The sequence below is a fragment of the Schistocerca serialis genome, chromosome 6 (assembly GCF_023864345.2).
Source record: "Schistocerca serialis cubense isolate TAMUIC-IGC-003099 chromosome 6, iqSchSeri2.2, whole genome shotgun sequence".
Taxonomy (NCBI): Eukaryota; Metazoa; Arthropoda; class Insecta; order Orthoptera; family Acrididae; genus Schistocerca; species Schistocerca serialis.
The window spans coordinates 558,226,305-558,245,125 of NC_064643.1; the positions used below are offsets into that span (position 1 = coordinate 558,226,305).

The following is an 18,821-nucleotide window of genomic DNA, read 5'->3' on the forward strand; positions in this document are numbered from 1 at the left end:
GGTCTAGAGTGACATCACCGTATTTTCATATAGTGCTCCCTCGGTATCCCACTGTTTTCTGTGATGATAGCGAATAAGTCATGCAGTTGTTTGACTAGTCTTAGCACAGTGTACCGTACTAAACGGTCTTGGTGAAGTAATGACTGTGAAATACTTCATTATACTTGTCCAGTACTGGAGAATACAGTGAATACGGAATCTTTAAATACAAACTGTCCACGCTCATCATAAATCCCCTGTATAACCACAATGATGTCATTTTGAGATATGATACATGTGGTGGAACGCTTCTATATCTGTACCAACATTCAAAAATGGTTCAAATGCCTCTGAGCACTATGGGACTTAACATCTGAGGTCATCAGTCCCCTAGAGCTCAGAACTACTTAAACCTAACTAACCTAAGGACATCACACACATCCATGCCCGAGGCAGGATTCGAACCTGCGACCGCAGCGGTCGCGCGGTTCCAGACTGAAGCGCCTAGAACCGCTCGGCCACACGGGCCGGCCTGTACCAACATTGTATGATACCTACAAGAAGTGAGTAATTCACAATACAGTCATGTAGCAATAATGCATATGCTGCAGCGCCTTTAGACATGTTTTGCAACGGTTCAAATTCAGTATGCACGTCTACAGTTCCACCACTCATGGTCTCATTTTGCTTGGAGCAATCACCATTACGGGCGCTGATTCTTTAAGGTTCTTAGAAATGAGCATGTATCCAAATTATCACCCCACTGGTAACAAGAACGAAACCTTGTGTGCATACCTTACAGTAAACCAACACTGGTACTCTTCTGGTCAAGCTGTAGGCTATCGTATGGGAAATACTTTGAATGCAGGTACACTTTTGTGTTAGTTTATTAATAGTTATCAGATACACTTGAATACTTATTACGCTTCCCTTTCCCGTCTGCTTGCAGCGTGAGAATAACAAAATGAGGCGTTTGTAGTTGACGGATTTCTTTATTGTTCATGATTTTTAGAAGTGTCTAGAAAGATTAGATACAGGTAAGGTTCCCATGAACAAAAAGTGAACAACAGTTGGGCACACACAAGCAAAACTTGCAGGTGCTCTTTTCCTGATACTGATAAATGGTGCACTTTCCCCACCAATTTATCCACCAGAATTTTATTCTCTTGTTCTAGAGTTTATTGATTGTATGAGTTATTATCCGAGAACTTCAGACTGTTATGAGTTCCTGTTTAGAATTAATAATAATGCACTTATTATCCTGAAAGAAGCCTGTTAACATTTTGAGTGGGATAAGGGCACTAAAGTGGACATCTATTGATGCATCTACGAACCATCCTGCATTTTCTAATGCATTCAGGTCCGAAGTTGAGGTGGAGGTGTATAGTTTGATAGCAGGTTTGATTCGAACATTTCTTGTTCAGTTACGCTCAGTACTATTCAGTTCATATCTTATATCTTGAAACAGAAAGGCAAATGCATCACATATAAGTGGACTTAACTGCTGCTGGCAGAGCGCTTCCATCCTTTTTCATGGCTATAAATCTTCCTTCCAAACACAGGAAACTGTTGCTTGAAAGTGTTAACTCATCTTGATGGTGAATAAGAATTTTTGTCTCGTCATTATTTTTAATGTTTGTGGAAGAAATATTCCTCATGAATGATTCGGCCATCACATTGAACTGGAGTTCTTTTATCGAGTGATTTCATTGCGAGGTTTCAGTCCCATCGATTTAAGAATCTTATAATTCTCACATGTTATTATGTTCTACCTCTACCGCAAAATGATCTTCTGATTGCTGTGTGCGCTGTATTTACACTTCAAGCCCATAGTACTGCTTCAGACGAGGATGTATTATAATTTTCTTACTGCAAAAAATCTACTAGGGTCCTGTTCTGTTTCATGATACTGAACTTGAGATGGTCTAATATCTGAACAGTCACTGGGAGCTGTATTGGATTGACAGGCACCTCCATACTTTTTTTTTTAATTTGGACCCACTGTGGGAAAATATCCATGGAGTGTATGAATTAATCTATCATTTACGTATGGATTCATTGGAATATTACACTCAATAGGTATAGAGCTAACAGACAGCATATTCACTTGTTGATTCGATTTGTAACTTTCATTAGTATTGTCTGCCAACGCTTGGCTCCTCGAGAAACTTAGTACCGATCCCACTGCACTTTCACAGCTCAACTCTACTGTCTATTTTGTTGTTTTTATCTCTGTTTTAAGCTCATTAACGTTTGCACGAAACTCAAAGCCTTGTATAAATTGTTTTAACGGTTTTTGTGCGGACTTCCAAGACAGAAAAATTTTCCACTAGGACAGGCACCTCAATACGCATGTGCAGTGGATATATTGTTTGTGCAAACCAAGATGACATTCGGTGCAGTGGCTGATGGGAACACTCCCATCAGTGATCACGCTGAGTGTCAACTTGCCTTGTGTGAATAGTATGATGCACAGCGGTTTCCCAGTTGATTTGATTTATTTCTATTTCCTCTGTGCAACAGTAAATATATAAATCTCAAACTTCGTTGGAAACATGAATCCTTAAAAAAAATTAAATCAGTGATGAATGTCGTTTGGTTAATAAAGAAGGTACAAGCACATTTCTTTTTTGAAACAGGGAATAAAGCAGTGTGTTTATTGTATCATAAAACGATAGCCGTATTTAAGTATCTCACAACATTACAAAACGAAACATAAAGAATTTGGCTGCAAACTTTTCCTTTTCAAGGAAGAAGGCAAAATAAAAGCTGCGGAGTGTGTGGAAAGGCTGAAGAAGCAACATATATTATTTACAAAACAATCGAAACTTAAAAATAGCGCCACAGAAGCAAGTTTCAGGGTAGCCTATAACCTTGCTAAACGCATGTCGAGTTAAACATTGTACGGTAGAATACGCCAGCATACTGTGACCTGTGGTTAAAAGGAAATTTGAAAGCATTTTATTGTCATCGACTGTAGCGTGGCGCATTGACTTAATTAGTGACGAACTCACAGAACAGCTGAAGACTGCAAGCAAAGATTTTGTTTGGTTTCCCTTGGTGACGGAGGAAGATACTGCTCAATTACTCATCTTTATCCGTGGAGTTCATCAAGATTTCGGCATCACATATGAATTACTTGGCCTAGAAACAATTAAAGACAAACTGTTGGTTAGGACTTGCTTCAGTGTACTGTGAATTGTGTTGAGAAAAGTGGAAAGTCCTGGAACAAAGTTGTAAGCATTACAACAGATGGAATCAGAGCTTTCATTGGGAAATGTAGATATGTTAAAGCCTTTAAAAAACAAGTTACGATCACAAGACACAGACAGTGATATCTTTCTGAAGCTGCATTGGACGTAAAGCATGTGGCTGATCCTGTTGTTAGTGTCGAGAACACAATGAGAGTGCGGGCTCTTCACAACCGACACTTCCAGTCTCTTCTTGAGGATATCGAGGCAGGATATGAAGACGTAATTTACCACAACATGTGAGGTGGTTGAGTCTGGACGGAGTGTTAAAAAGAATCTGGGCATTGCAGAATGAAATCCTCTAATTTCCGGACACGAAGGAAATATCTCATGATTTTGTTCCGAAAATGGGGTGTGAGGAGTGCAGATATGAGATGATGTTTGCAGCGGATATATTTGAGAAATTGAATGAACTGAATCTGACATTCCAGGGAAAGGACTTATTTATGCATGGAATTTGGACGCATGTAAAATCATTCAAAGCAGAAGTAAGTCTGTTTGCAAGGCAAGCAGGTGATGGCGGTATCTGTCATTTTCCTTTACTAGGAAAACAGAAAGTACCTGAAAATGTGGCTGCTAAGTGTAGGGATCATCTGCAGAGCTTCGAGGACGGGCTCACAAGATGATTTTAGGACTTTAAGAAAACTGAGCCTCAATTCGATTTGCTGTTATAACCTATCGCTGCTGATATTGACGCAGCATATGAAGAGACTCAGCTTGAATTTACTGACGTACAGTCGGACCACTTAGTGAGAGAAATTTTTAATGCTGTGTCATTAGCTGACTTTTACAAACCTTTGTCAGCTGAAAAATTTCCATGCATAAGAAATTTGCTGGGTAAATGTTCTCCATATTTGAGTGTACATATATTTGTCAGAAAATTTTTATTGCTTGAAGATCGACTAGAGTAAATGTCGATCTGTTTGCAGACAGTAACTTTCAGGCTGTGATGAGAATCACAACAACCAATCTCTCTGCTGATTTCTAAAAACAACTGCACAGAAGAGTGATAGGAAACATTTGTTTCATTAAAATGCTTCTAAATTTAAACGCGCTTACAGATGTAGATGATACGAAAGTATCAAAATAAATATATTGAATAAAGCTGTGTCTATTTTATTTACGTTTACTGATTTTTATGGTGCAACTTATATCTCCTGTGAAACGCAAAGCTATCCAATGAATGCAATCATTTTAAAAGGTTCAGCTCTCCACTAACCTCCACTTTCACAAAGTGGCCCATAACCTAAAACAATTGCCTAGCCCTGCTCTACACTATAACAGAAACAACTGGTCGCGAAAACGATCAGATTTAATATCTCAAAGTAAAACAGATGAGTTACCCTCTGATGTAAACAATTCAATATTAACTTCACATACAAGGGGTTGTAATGGTGAGCCTTAACCTTGGCACAGGTTGATGGTAACGATAAATGCAAAGTTATGTGGAAAATACATGATTACGACCAGTGACTGTAAGAATGGTTAGTAAACAAAATAAAAAACATTAAAAAATAGTGTCGAACACCAGTGAGATCGCCAAAGCGCATACTGGAAGCAAACTAGCTGGCTGCGAAGTTTTAAAACGGAATAACTTCCTGCTGAAGGGAGGCACATCTTCCCATCATACTCTCAACAGAATGTGGAAGGCAGCAGGAGCTGTGGCTGGACACTCAGAGTTCATCTCTCTTTCTGTCCTCAGAAGTCGAGTGGAAACATCAATCTGTGCAACCGCAAGGCTTGCCTCATCTAACTCGTCTGCCGTCTAGCTGTCAGTGTTCTCCATGTCCTAAAATAAAGTGTAATCTTTCGTAGCCTAGTGTGAAGTGCACACTTCAGTCTCCAAATGAGAATTGTTCTCTTTCTGGGCACACTGTAATTTCGCTGTTTTTCGCCAGAGCAGGAACTTGCCCAATAGTGGCAGACGATGCGAGTTCTGTCCCTGTAAACTACAAGTAAAGATGATACGACCTCCTACACTTGCTGGTTATTTTTTTCACTTCCAACTAATAGTGCTATGACATGGGAGGAAAGTAGAAAATTTCTCCCACTACTTGGCACAATTTTGAAACAGACCTGTGAGACGGCTGGCACAAAGGCACAATCGATAAGCTGTGCGTGCTATGGAAAACAACAATAAGGACAAACCAGAACGTTGGATTCTGAGAATTTAGACCAAACGTTCTTTCGTGGTGTCTCTCCAGAGGTAACAAAAATTGACATGCTAAACTCGGGGAGGCGACACATGACATCTCTTACTTTGCTAAAAAGCTTCTACAACCAATACTACGCTTTTTCGATAGAAACGCTCCCCATGTCCCGCCTGGAGAGCATGGGATGATGGAACTGAGCGCCTGTCTGCCCACCTGAGGCTATGACTTCTCCTTGGAGCTTAAACACTTTTATTGTAGCCAACTCCTCTTAAAAGCACTCTTATCTTTTGATAGCCAGCTCATAGGTTCCTAATTGTGCGTCATTTCACCATACTAAAATGAGAAGTGAACAGAAAGGAACAAAAAGGACAGTCATTACAGATACTGAACATTCGCTGGAAATATTATGCAGCTTCAGTGTTCGACTACTTGATCAAGAGAAATGAGCAAAAATATTTTGAAATATGTTGAATCAGAGCTTCAGATAAATCTGGCCACCTAACGGCATCCACTAGCAGTGCGTTGGCTTCTTAAATTCTGTCATTCAGCGTCTCACCTTTTCTAGCTACTGCCTCCGTAAGACTTCACAATTCCACTATTTTTGCGTTGATTTTATCGATTTTTCTGTCGACATATAGTTACATCTGTTCCACACCCTCAGAACGAGTGTACAACACATGTGCAAATTTACCCATAGTCTACAGTATATTAATACAGTTGTGTATTAGCATACACTCCTATAAGTTTCATTTGTATCGAAAATTGTTCAATTTTCTCATTTTCTTAAGCACCAGAAAGCCATACTGCACTTTATTCCAGCAGTCAGCATATGTTGTTATTGTTGTGGTCTTCAGTCCTGAGACTGGTTTGATGCAGCTCTCCATGCTACTCTATCCTGTGCAAGCTTTTTCATCTCCCAGTACCTACTGCAACCTACATCCTTCTGAATCTGCTTAGTGTATTCATCTCTTGGTCTCCCTCTACGATTTATACCCTCCACGCTGCCCTCCAATACTAAATTGGTGATCCCTTGATGCCTCAGAACATGTCCCACCAACCGATCCCTTCTTCTGGTCATGTTGTGCCACAAACTTCTCTTCTCCCCAATCCTATTCAATACTTCCTCATTAGTTATGTGATCTACTCATCTAATCTTCAGCATTCTTCTGTAGCACCACATTTCGAAAGCTTCTATTCTCTTCTTGTCCAAACTATTTATCGTCCATGTATCCCATCGTGTTAGTATTTTGCAGCTGTGACCTATTAAGCTGATAGTTCGGTAATTTTCACATCTGTCAACACCTGCTTTCTTTGGGATTGGAATTATTATATTCTTCTTGAAGTCTGAGGGTATTTCGCCTGTTTCATACATCTTGCTCACCAGATGGTAGAGTTTTGTCAGGACTGGCTCTCCCACGGCCGTCAGTAGTTCCAATGGAATATTGTCTACTCCGGGGGCCTTGTTTCGACTCAGGTCTTTCAGTGCTCTGTCAAACTCTTCACGCAGTATCATATCTCCCATTTCATCTTCATCATATATGCTGCCTTTCCTTAATCTTTCTTCTAAGATAAGTCGTAAGGTCAGTATTGCCTCACGTGTTCCAGTGTTTTTACGGAATCCAAACTGATCTTCCCCGAGGTTGGCTTCTACTAGTTTTTCCATTCGTCTGTAAAGAATTCGTGTTAGTATTTTGCAGCTGTGACTTATTAAGCTGATAGTTCGGTAATTTTCACATCTGTTAACACCTGCTTTCTTTGGGATTGGAATTATTATATTCTTCTTGAAGTCTGAGGGTATTTCGCCTGTTTCATACATCTTGCTCACCAGATGGTAGAGTTTTGTCAGGACTGGCTCTCCCACGGCCGTCAGTAGTTCCAATGGAATATTGTCTACTCCGGGGGCCTTGTTTCGACTCAGGTCTTTCAGTGCTCTGTCAAACTCTTCACGCAGTATCATATCTCCCATTTCATCTTCAGCATATATGCTGACAAATTAGTTGAAAACTATGCCGATTTCTACATGCACTTCGTGATTATGTTTCAAATTTATGTTACCTCGTTTGAATGTGATAACAAGGTTTGCAAGAATTTGAAGCCATTTTGACTGTTTTTTTCGACTATGACTGTCTCAAGAAATAAGTGAAGTTTTTTTTTTTTTTTTAAAAAAAAAGCTACCACTCACAAAGTTTGTCAACTATTGTATTACTTATTAATTTAGCGACATATTTCGAGGGAATACCTCATCTTCAGGCTAAATGGCATTACAGAAACAACTTTGCAATAACGTCATACTGCCATAACTCCCTTCTGCATCACGTCTGCTGCGAAGCGAGCTACGTTAATTTAAGTATTAACTGTATTTTTCTTACTTGTCACTTCTTCTTCCGTGTGTTTTTGCTTTTAGAAAGCTTTAATTGTCGAGTGCTAGTTATAGTGTTCCATAGATTTTGTGTTTGTTTTGAATACAGACAGAGAGAGTCCCTTTAGTCAGCCATAGTACCAGTAGTGCTAGTGTTTGTTTTGAATACAGTTCAGAGACAGGTAGTACTATTTTCACTGTTTTCTACAAGAAGTGTCTAGTAACCGCAGTTTAGTCAACCATCAGCCACCTTTAGTGAAGTAGCAGTCTAGTTAAAAGTTGATTAACTCTCTACAGTAAATTGATTTCTTAGGATGTAAAGGATGTGTGACTGTTGTGTACGGACGCAGGAGGAGCTGGCCACTGTTCACGAACAGCTGAAGGTGTTGATGGTTGCGGTCAGCCGTCTTCAGGCTGCTGCCTCGGAGTGTAGCGGCAGTGGGGAGTCTGGTGCGTCGCATGATATACCCCAGGTGTTACATGCTTCACCCACTGTCCCTGCTGTCGAGACATCTTCGCGGGTACCAGGCACGGTTGGGCCTCCCTCTCCCCAAGGGGAGTGGTGGGTTCAGCGGCGTTCGCGGCGCACGAGGCGGAGGGTCAATGTGGAGGCTGGCCGTGTAGCATCGCCCGCTCTGCCTGAGAGTGGACATGTGGCCGCTCCTTCAGCAAGGTCCGAGCAGGCACACTGGGGGAGGGGTTTACTAGTTATTGGGAGCTCCAACGTTAGGTGGGTGATGGAGCCCCTTAGGGAAATAGCGGAAAGGTCGGGGAAGAAGGCCAGTGTTCACTCTGTCTGCTTGCCCGGGGGTCTCATCCGAGATGTGGAGGAGGCCCTGCCAGCGGCGATAGAGAGCACCCGACTGCAAATTGTTGCTCTTGGCGGCACCAATGACTCCTGCCGTCTGGGTTCAGAGGTCATCCTCAGTTCATACAGGCGGTTGGCGGAATTGGTGAAGGCAGAAAGCCTCGCTCGCGGGGTGGAATCTGAGCTAACTATTTGTAGTATCGTTCACAGAACCGATAGCGGTCCTCTGGTTTGGAGCCGAGTAGAAGGCTGAAACCAGAGGCTCAGACGATCCTGCGGAGATCTGGGGTGCAAATTTCTAGACCTCCGGTATCGGGTGGAGAAATGTGGTGTCCCCCTGAATAGGTCAGGCGTTCGATACACGCAGGAAGCGGCTACAAGGATAGCAGAGTACGTGTGGAGTTCACATGTGGGTTTTTTAGGTTAGAGAATTCCCTCCCTAGGACCGACAAGACGCCTCCTGAGATGCGGCAAGGTAGGAGTAGGCAAATGCAACAGGGAATAACAATATTAATCTGCTAATAGTAAACTGCAGGAGCGTCTATAGAAAGGTCCCAGAACTGCTCTCATTAATAAACGGTCACAATGCCCACATAGTACTAGGGACAGAAAGTTGGCTGAAACCAGATGTAAACAGTAATGAAATTCTAAACTCAGATTGGAATGTATACCGCAGAGACAGGCTGGACAGTTAAGGGGGAGGCGTGTTTATAGCGATAAGAAGTGCAATAGTATCGAAGGAAATTGACGGAGATCCGAAACGTGAAATAATTTGGGTGAAGGCCACGGTTAAAGCAAGTTCAGACATGGTAACTGGATGTTTCTATAGGCCCCCTGGCTCAGCAGCTGTTGTGGCTGAGCACCTGAAGGATAATTTGGAAAATATTTCGAGTAGATTTCTCTACCATGTTATAGTTTCTGGGTGGAGATTTTAATTTGCCGGATATAGACTGGGAGACTCAAACGTTCATAACGGGTGGCAGGAACAAAGAACCTAGAGAAATTTTTTTAAGTGCTTTGTCTGAAAAGTACCTTGAGCAGTTAAACAGAGAACCGACCCGTAGCGATAACATATTAGACCTTCCGGTAACAAACAGACCCGAACAATTTGAAACAGTTAACGCAGAACAGGGGATCAGCGATCATAAAGCAGTTACTGCATCGATGATTTCAGCCGTAAATAGAAATATTAAAAAAGGTAGGAAGATTTTTCTGTTTAACAAAAGTGACAAAAAGCAGATTTCAGAGTACCTGACAGCTCAACACAAAAGTTTTGTCTCAAGTACAGATAGTGTTTAGGATCAGTGGACAAAGTTCAAAACCAACGTACAATATGAGTTAGATGAGTATGTGCCAAGCAAGAACGTAAGAGATGGAAAAGAGCCACCGTGGTACAACAACCGAGTTAGAAAACTGCTGCGGAAGCAAAGGGAACTTCACAGCAAAACATAAACATAGCCAAAGCCTTGCAGACAAACAAAAATTACGCGAAGCGAAATGTAGTGTGAGGAGGGCTATGCGAGAGGCGTTGAATGAATTCTAAAGCAAAGTTCTATGTACTGACTTGGCAGAAAATCCTAAGAGATTTTCGTCTTATGTCAAAGCGGTAGGTGGATCAAAACAAAATGTCCAGACACTCTGTGACCAAAATGGTACTGAAACAGAGGATGATAGACTAAAAGCCGAAATACTAAATGTCTTTTTCCATAGCTGTTTCACAGAGGAAGACTGCACTGTAGTTCCCTCTCTAGATTGTCGCACAGATGACAAAATGGTTGATATAGAAATAGACACCAGAGGGATAGAGAAGCAATTAAAATCGCTCAAAAGAGGAAAGGCCGCTGGACCTGATGGGATACCAGTTCGATTTTACACAGAGTACGCGAAGGAACTTACCCCCTTCTTGCAGCGGTGTACCGTAGGTCTCTAGAAGAGCGTAGCCTTCCAAAGGATTGGAAAAGAGCACAGGTCATCGCCGTTTTCAAGAAGGGACGTCGAACAGGTGTGCAGAACTATACACCTACATCTCTAACGTCGATCAGTTGTAGAATTTTGGAACACGTATTATGTTCGAGTATAATGACTTTTCTGGAGACTAGAACTCTACTCTGTAGGAATCAGCATGGGTTTTGAAAAAGACGGTTGTGTGAAATCCATCTCGCGCTATTCGTCCACGAGACTCAGAGGGCCATAGACACGGGTTCCCAGGTAGATGCTGTGTTTCTTGACTTCCGAAAGGCGTTCGATACAGTTCCCCACAGTCGTTTAATGAACAAAGTAAGAGCATATGGACTATCAGACCAATTGTGTGATTGGATTGAAGAGTTCCTAGATAAAAGAAAGCAGCCACATGTCCACTCACAGGCAGAGCGGGCGATGCCACACGGCCAGCGTCCACATGGACCCTCCGCCTCGTGCGCCGCGAACGCCGCTGAACCCGCCACTCCCCTTGGGGAGAGGGTGGCCCAACCGCGCCCGGTACCCGTGAAGATGTCTCGACAGCAGGGACAGTGGGTGAAGCATGTAACACCTCGGGTGTACCATGCGACGCACCAGACTCCCCACTGCCGCTACACTCCGAGGCAGCAGCCTGAAGACGGCTGACCGCGGCTCAAATGGTTCAAATGGCTCTGAGCACTATGGGACTCAACTGCTGAGGTCATTAGTACCCTAGAATTTAGAACTAGTTAAACCTAACTAACCTAAGGACATCACAAACATCCATGCCCGAGGCAGGATTCGAACCTGCGACCGTAGCGGTCTTGCGGTTCCAGACTGCAGCGCCTTTAACCGCACGGCCACTTCAGCCGGCTCGCTGACCGCAGCCATCAACACCTTCAGCTGTTCGCGAACAGTGGCCAGCTCCTCCTGCGTCCGTACACAGCAGTCACACATCCTATCCATCCTTAGAAATCAGTTCACTGTAGAGAGTTAATCAACTTTTAACCAGACTGCTAATTCACTAAAGGCGGCTGATAGCTAACTAAACTGTGGTTATTAGACACTTCTTGTAGAAAACAATGAAAATAATCGCTACCTGTCTCTGGATTGTATTCAAAACAAACGCTAGCGCTACTGGCACTACAGCTGACTAAAGGTACTCTCTAATTGTATTCAAAACAAACACGAAATATATGGAACAGTATTACTAGCACTCGACAATTAAAGCTTCCTAAAAGCAAAAAACACACGGAAGAAGAAGTGACAAGTAAGAAAAATACAGTTAATACTTAAATTAACGTAGCTCGCTGAACAGCAGACGTGACGCAGACGGCAGTTAAGACGACACTGACACTACTCAATGGAGAGAAGTCTTCCGAAGTAAGAGTGATTTCAGGTGTGCCGCAGGGGAGTGTCGTAGGACCGTTGCTATTCGCAATATACGTAAATGACCTTGTGGATGACATCGGAAGTTCACTGAAGCTTCTTGCGGATGATGCTGTGGTATATCGAGAGGTTGTAACAATGGAAAATTGTACTGAAATGCAGGAGGATCTGCAGCGAATTGACGCATGGTGCAGGGAATGGCAATTGAATCTCTATGTAGACAAGTGTAATGTCCTGCGAATACATAGAAAGATAGATCCCTTATCATTTAGCTACAAAATAGTAGGTCAGCAACTGGAAGCAGTTAATTCCATAAATTATCTGGGAGTATGCATTAGGAGTGATTTAAAATGGAATGATCATATAAAGTTGATCGTCGGTAAAGCAGATACCAGACTGAGATTCATTGGTAGAATCCTAAGGAAATGCAATCCGAAAACAAAGGAAGTAGGTTACAGTACGCTTGTTCGCCCACTGCTTGAATACTGCTCAGCAGTGTGGGATCCGTACCAGATAGGGTTGATAGAAGAGATAGAGAAGATCCAACGGAGAGCAGCGCGCTTCGTTACAGGATCATTTAATAATCGCCAAAGCGTTACGGAGATGATAGATAAACTCCAGTGGAAGACTTTGCAGACGCTCAGTAGCTCGGTACGGGCTTTTGTTGAAGTTTCGAGAACATACCTTCACCGAGGAGCCAAGCAGTATATTGCTCCCTCCTACGTATATCTCGCGAAGAGACGATGAGGATACAATCAGAGAGATTAGAGCCCACACAGAGGCATACCGACAATCCTTCTTTCCACGAACAACACGAGACTGGAATAGGAGGGAGAACCGATAGAGGTACTCAAGGTACCCCCCGCCACACACCGTCAGATGGCTTGCGGAGTATGGATGTAGATGTAGATGTAGATGTTACGTAGTCTTTTCGTAAATGCTGTGGTCATCTCTGTTCTTCTCGCGTGGCAGTCTCTTAATGATGCGCTGAGGTGTTTCCATTTCCGTGGCTCTCTTGGTCAATGTTCACAAATCGTCACTAACATGGCACTAACGTAGTAACACGATAACAAACAGTTCTGCAGTGCAGTGGACAACATGGCGGTCGAAATACAGGTGGTTTCTACAATAAGTAGGTACTGCATTAGAAGGAAATAAAATGGGTAAGAGTAAGTGTATTACGCTTTGCGGTGACAATGCTAACATAAATTTTGGAGGAGTGCGACGAGCAGCTGCAAACAATGTTATTGCTAGACTGAATAGTGAAGTAAACGAAAACCATTTAGGAGTTGGCTGCCCTGCTCTCATACTAGACAATGCTGCCAAGACAGTCGCTGACGTGATGAGTGTTGACGTAGAAACCTTTATAATTAAACTTTTCAATTACTTCCTCATATTCGTAGTACGAACGGAGCGTCTAAAGGAGTTTTGTGGGTTTGTGGACACAGAGTATCATGCATTGTTGTCACATACAAAAACAAGGTGGTTATCTTTGTTTATTGCTGGTGTATGATGCTCTTAAACCATTGTTCCTCTCAGATGAAACTGCACCTAAATGTCTGATAACCCTCTTCCAGCTTATCTTTGGTTCCTGCATAGTCAGTTGAGCGTGTTTCAGAGACAAATACTTAAACTCGAGAAAGCAAACAGCAGTGGTATATTTTGGAAAATACTACCAGAATCATAGAACGTTGTAAAGAAGAAAGTTTTATTTCACTCAAAGTGACATCTCTCTTCCAAAACAGCAAGTTACATTAACTAGCGAAATTCAGAAGAAAATTTTATTCCACTCAGAGTGACATCTCTCTTCCAAAACAGCAAGTTACATTAACCAGCGAAATTCAGAAATTTCATGTTGATGTAGAACAGTTTTATGACACGTGTACAGCTTATTTAGAGAAACACTCAACAAATCTCAATGAGTTTTCCATTTTTAAATGAATATTGCTGAACGCAGAACCTGAGTGGAGCAATGTGATAAGGACAATGACATTTGTACAAGGTAGAGGATTGTCAGACGATGATAGTTTAGTGTTTGACAATTCTTTTTTTTTACTCAAGCATTTCACTGAATCAAATACTTACAAAAATAGCGATAACTGGGGTAGTAACTCATGTCAGAAGAAATGGACCTATTCCTTTCGACAGATTGGATGCGAGGAACAGTATTCTCAGTTGCTGAATCTGTGTGAATTCGTCTTCAGTATTCCAGGGCATAATACAAACGTGGAACGAGTATTTTGTCTCAGTGGACTGAGGAACGAAACAGATTACAAGTACCAACAGTCAAAGCAATAATTGTGTTTCTAATTATCAAATAAGCTGTTCTAAGTTTTATAAATACATCACACAGCAGAAAGATCTTCTCTCCAAAGTTCTGATTTCAGATAAATATAAGGCGTAGAATAACAAATTATAAGAACTTTTCAGTTCAACATACAGCGTTTCTGTAGACAATTTTGTAGCTCGTATTAATGTTTCAAAATAAAAAATTCTTGTGTTACCAGTATTAATATTGTAAAATTTTATTACCATTTGAATACCCCCCATTGGGTTTTATTAAATTAAAACTGAGCTCGTCCTGTTTCCCCCACAGGATGCAGAAGGACTTAGATATAGCGCTCTCCGACTTCCATACGGTCAGACTTAAAATGGAACGATCACATAGACTAAGCTACAGGGAGCGCAGGGCAGAGACTTAGGAGCAGTTACAAGACGCAGAGGGACTGTCTAAAAACAGCGCTGGAGTTCTTAATTTATGGCACCCTTAGCAGACAGGTTCGAAAAAAAAAGGTGACTCGTTTCGAGATACGAGAGTGGCACGAATATGATTCGACAGTGGCTGTAATAATTAAAAGCTGTCTCTACAGGATCCAACACAAATATGTGGTTGAATGGGGAGACTCGATTCCAATTTGAGGACGGCAAATCTGCCTGAAAGCATAACACTATCGCGAAATGTATGTTATGGGTTGTAGATCCCTTCTATGGTCAACTTCAGATGTCATTTCTCAATATTGTTCCTCGAAAAGAACATCGTGTTCCCTCCTTGGATTCCCAGTTACCCTACTTGGCGAGTGTAATCCAACCACTGAAAAAATTATTCGCCATTAAAGTGACTCTCTTGATTAATTTAATTAATTAGCCTATCAAACTGATATCAATGAAGTGCCACTTGGCGGGTGGAACAGATGGCTAGGGCACCGTGGAATGATTCTTGACAAGTGTTTCTTTTTTTTTTCATTGCGGCGGTATCTTATAACGAAATTTCAATCTCCCACCTACACATGGCTAGACAGGCTCTCACGATTGGTTTTGTAAACGTTATTATGATATCGAATCGCACTGATAAAAGTGGACCTGTCATAATGCACAATACAGCTACATTCTCTTGAATTATAGCTTGTTGTAGATGAATGTAAAAGACTGTGTTTCTTCCGATATGTGAGACAGTGGCATGAACGACTGTATTCTAATGTTACTTACAAAGAGATAGAGGGGCTGGCCGGTAATTAGCTCAGTACAGCCGATACATACACAAAACAGAAGAGAAAATTTACGTACCCTAACTTTCGGAACTTTGTTCCTTCGTCAAGGAGGAGAGAGGGGAAAAAAGGGGAAGAAGGGAAAGTGGATTCAGTTACTCACAACCCAGGTTATTAATTAACAGGTGAAAGGTAAACAGGGAGGGTAGCAAAGATGGAGGCATGGGTGTCAGAGGGAAGCCAAAATTATTCTACTTCAAGTACTGTGCCAGATTCAAACCAAAGAGGATGCATACAGAAGTAAAGAGGTATACAGTATAAAGATAAACACAACTATGTTGGATGAAAACAGTTGACAAAAGTGTGTGTGTGTGTGTGTATGTTTGTGTGTGTGTATGTTTGTGTGTGTGGGCGTGCGTGTGTGTGTCCCTTACGTATTTTTTTGGATAAATATTTTTGAATGTGGCGCAATGCACAGCATCCAGATAGTTTTGAGCGTTTTTTAAGTACCTTTGTGTGTGTGTGTGTGTGTGTGTGTGTGTGTGTGTGTCAGATAGTTTGCGAGGTGCCGGGGCTAGCAGTGTATTTAACACTAAATTCTAGAATCTACATATGTAAATGATGCTCTAAGCCCCCCCTATTCTAACTCCGACTTTTGCTGTTGCACAAGGATTAAAAAATATACGCGAACTGACTGTAATCAACCCTGCAAGTGGAGTAGAAAAGAGTTTGGCACCCGCAATAATTTAATTTGATAAATAAGTTAAATAAAGGAAGGTTTCATTAACGTAGTGAGAAATGATGGGTTGCTCTACCGATTAACAGAATGAAAGTTCTGTCCAAAATAACAATATGATTTATTAAGACTAAACACAAAATAATAAACAAAAACACATGAAACATTTATAATACATCAAATTGGCTCAAATTGGTTACACAAACAAACGCTGTGAAGGTGAAGTTGTCCCTAAACTAGATTGTGAGGTTTATGACGAAGTGGTATGTGGAGCCAATTCCTTGCCACTCAAATCTTAAGAGAGACACACAGCTAACCCAACATTAATTGCTGCTACTCAAGACAGAACAAAGTTAGAAAAAGACGAACAGGTGCGCTCTGCTGAGCTCTGATTATCACCTAGGAAAATCCCTATCTGCCGGTGCTGCGGACATACATTACCAAACTGTCTTCTTAACTGCCAGAACACGATCTGGCGTACCGGAGGCGATGGCTGGTTGCTTCGACGTCCTCGACCGAAAGGCGAGAGCCGACTACCCAGAGCACCCGTACAGGCCGAACACCGAGCATTCCCGCCCCCACCACAGTGGCCGTGGTTAAACGTTCCAATCAGCAACTCGAAAACCGGCGGAAAATTCCACTCCATTGCCGGAGCACTACCATTCCACTAATGGAGATTCTTGGCGCCAATTTCTGCGCTGATTTTGCTACGTCATGGAGCTATGCCCTGAGCAAGCCAATCACAGTTACTATTTTGCAGAAAGCGCGGGAATTTTCCCGCCACAACTGCCTGGGTACACAAGTCATTCCCACGCCTCGCTGGTAGCCCGCCAGAAAGTGTTTTCGCTAAGATTCTGCGAAGTAACGGAACCCCTAGCCCAGCCGCTACTTCAGACCCCTCCGGGCGTGTCTTCTGACAATGTCGGCGTCTGCAAAGCATTCACTCAACTTCCTCACACCCGTCGGCTTAACCCTCTCCAGATCCACAGAGCCCGCCTGTCACCAGACCACCTGGGTGACGTGAGACACTGCGTGGGAAGTCCGCGTGTGAAGGAATAGCAACTTTTCACCGCATGCAATTAGAGACGAAAATCGTAAGATAGAAATATGAGAGGGGGCTCATGCCACCTCTCATAGCCCCTACGCCATTTTAGATTGTAATTGGTGAGCGGTTGGCTCACTTAGGAGCAAGGTAGTGAGTCAATCGCCCAAGAACAATCTTACAAACTGACTCCACATGCCGCACTCTATAATAAAAATCACTGCAACTAAAAATGCAGCTCATAGAGGGAGGATTATTTATGGTGTAGCCAACTTCACCTTCTTAATATGGAACACTAACACTCACATCACACATCCATACCCAGGGAGCCCCTTCCAAACACCGATTAACACAGACATTCACGCTCTAAATATGGCCCGGGCATGTGAGCCAAATAAGCAGTAGTTTATTCTTTACAATCAGAGTTGAATTGCTCCGCAATTAAATGCCCAAGATGTTACAACAATTTGAATCATTAAACTAACCTGAACTCACTCACACATGATACTATTTAAGTTAACAATCTCTTTGTGAGCTTTCAGAATCTAATTACATCCTCCGATTCATTCTGTCTCCCTGCACCAAGAATAACCTTTACAAAATGTTCCCTGAACTGATGGTCCATTCACAATGACAGTGGTGGTATCTGCTTCAGTTTATGGGGACTTCAGGCACACTGTTTGAATACACACAACAATAAATACAAAAAAACATGGTGTTGAAAACAATACAGTAATTTGTAATAAGAATTACAGTGTAAAACACAAACACATACAAGGTATAACATACATTACAAAAACAACACTAGAGAAAGAAATTTAAGAAAAAAAAACAAGGTTCATGGGGCTTCAAGTTGTGTGTGCACATTGCACAAAGTTCACGACTGTGCTGAGAATGTGGCACTAAATCACATTGTTAGCAATATTCGAAGCACTTCACAAATTCCACAGTACTGACATCACATAGGGCTAAACGTCGGGTGTTGTTGCTACGTTGTTGCAACGGCAATAGGGTGTGCTGGAGCATCTGCAGTACTCTGTTGAGATTGCACCAAGACCTACGCATATGATCACGGCAGTACGGTAGGAAGACACAATGATAGGCTCTCCTCAAGTCGATTAATTGTCTCTGAGGTCTACTTGTTGGGATACATCACTAGTCTAGGTCTCTTCTCTCGCTGGACAGTACTTTACGTTTCCCAATATTGCAGTCTGACAAGGGATGATGGCACGTGGAGTGACTCCACAAGTGTGTGAGGTCATCCATACAGGATCGAACTAGGAACGACGATTGCTACAACTGCTCTCTAATAGGGAGGAGAAGTTAGAAATGAGACCATTCATTTGTTAGTATGGCACGATACTGCTTTGTGTATGCAGGTCGGCCAATGCTAGTGAGTTGTAAAAACCCAAACAGGTGAGTATATAGCGTCCCTTTCTGTCCTGAGGCACATGAGGCGAAGGTTCTGACACGATATTTGATACTCACGACAACGTGGTCTGCCGCAGGGAATTCCTCCAAACGGCTGCCGCGTCCGGAGAGCTAGCAGGCTGTCGTGTGTGGGTCGCGTGTCAGTGTCAACGGCCAGCCTCACTTTCGCTTGTGGCCCAGCGAGGGCTGTCTGCCGCCTAATCCCTCAGGTATACAGCCCGGTGACTGTCAGCTTGTAGGACCGGATGCT

General features: G+C 42.4%; 1 non-coding gene across 1 annotated transcript; it reads right to left on the bottom strand.

Moving 5' to 3' along the window:
- Nucleotides 1-423: 423 nt before the first annotated feature.
- Trnas-gga (transfer RNA serine (anticodon GGA)) lies at nucleotides 424-507 on the bottom strand. Its single transcript is given in 2 exon segments — nucleotides 424-458; nucleotides 468-507. It is a non-coding gene; the product is annotated as a tRNA-Ser (tRNA).
- Between the last annotated feature and the right edge of the window lie 18,314 nt (nucleotides 508-18,821).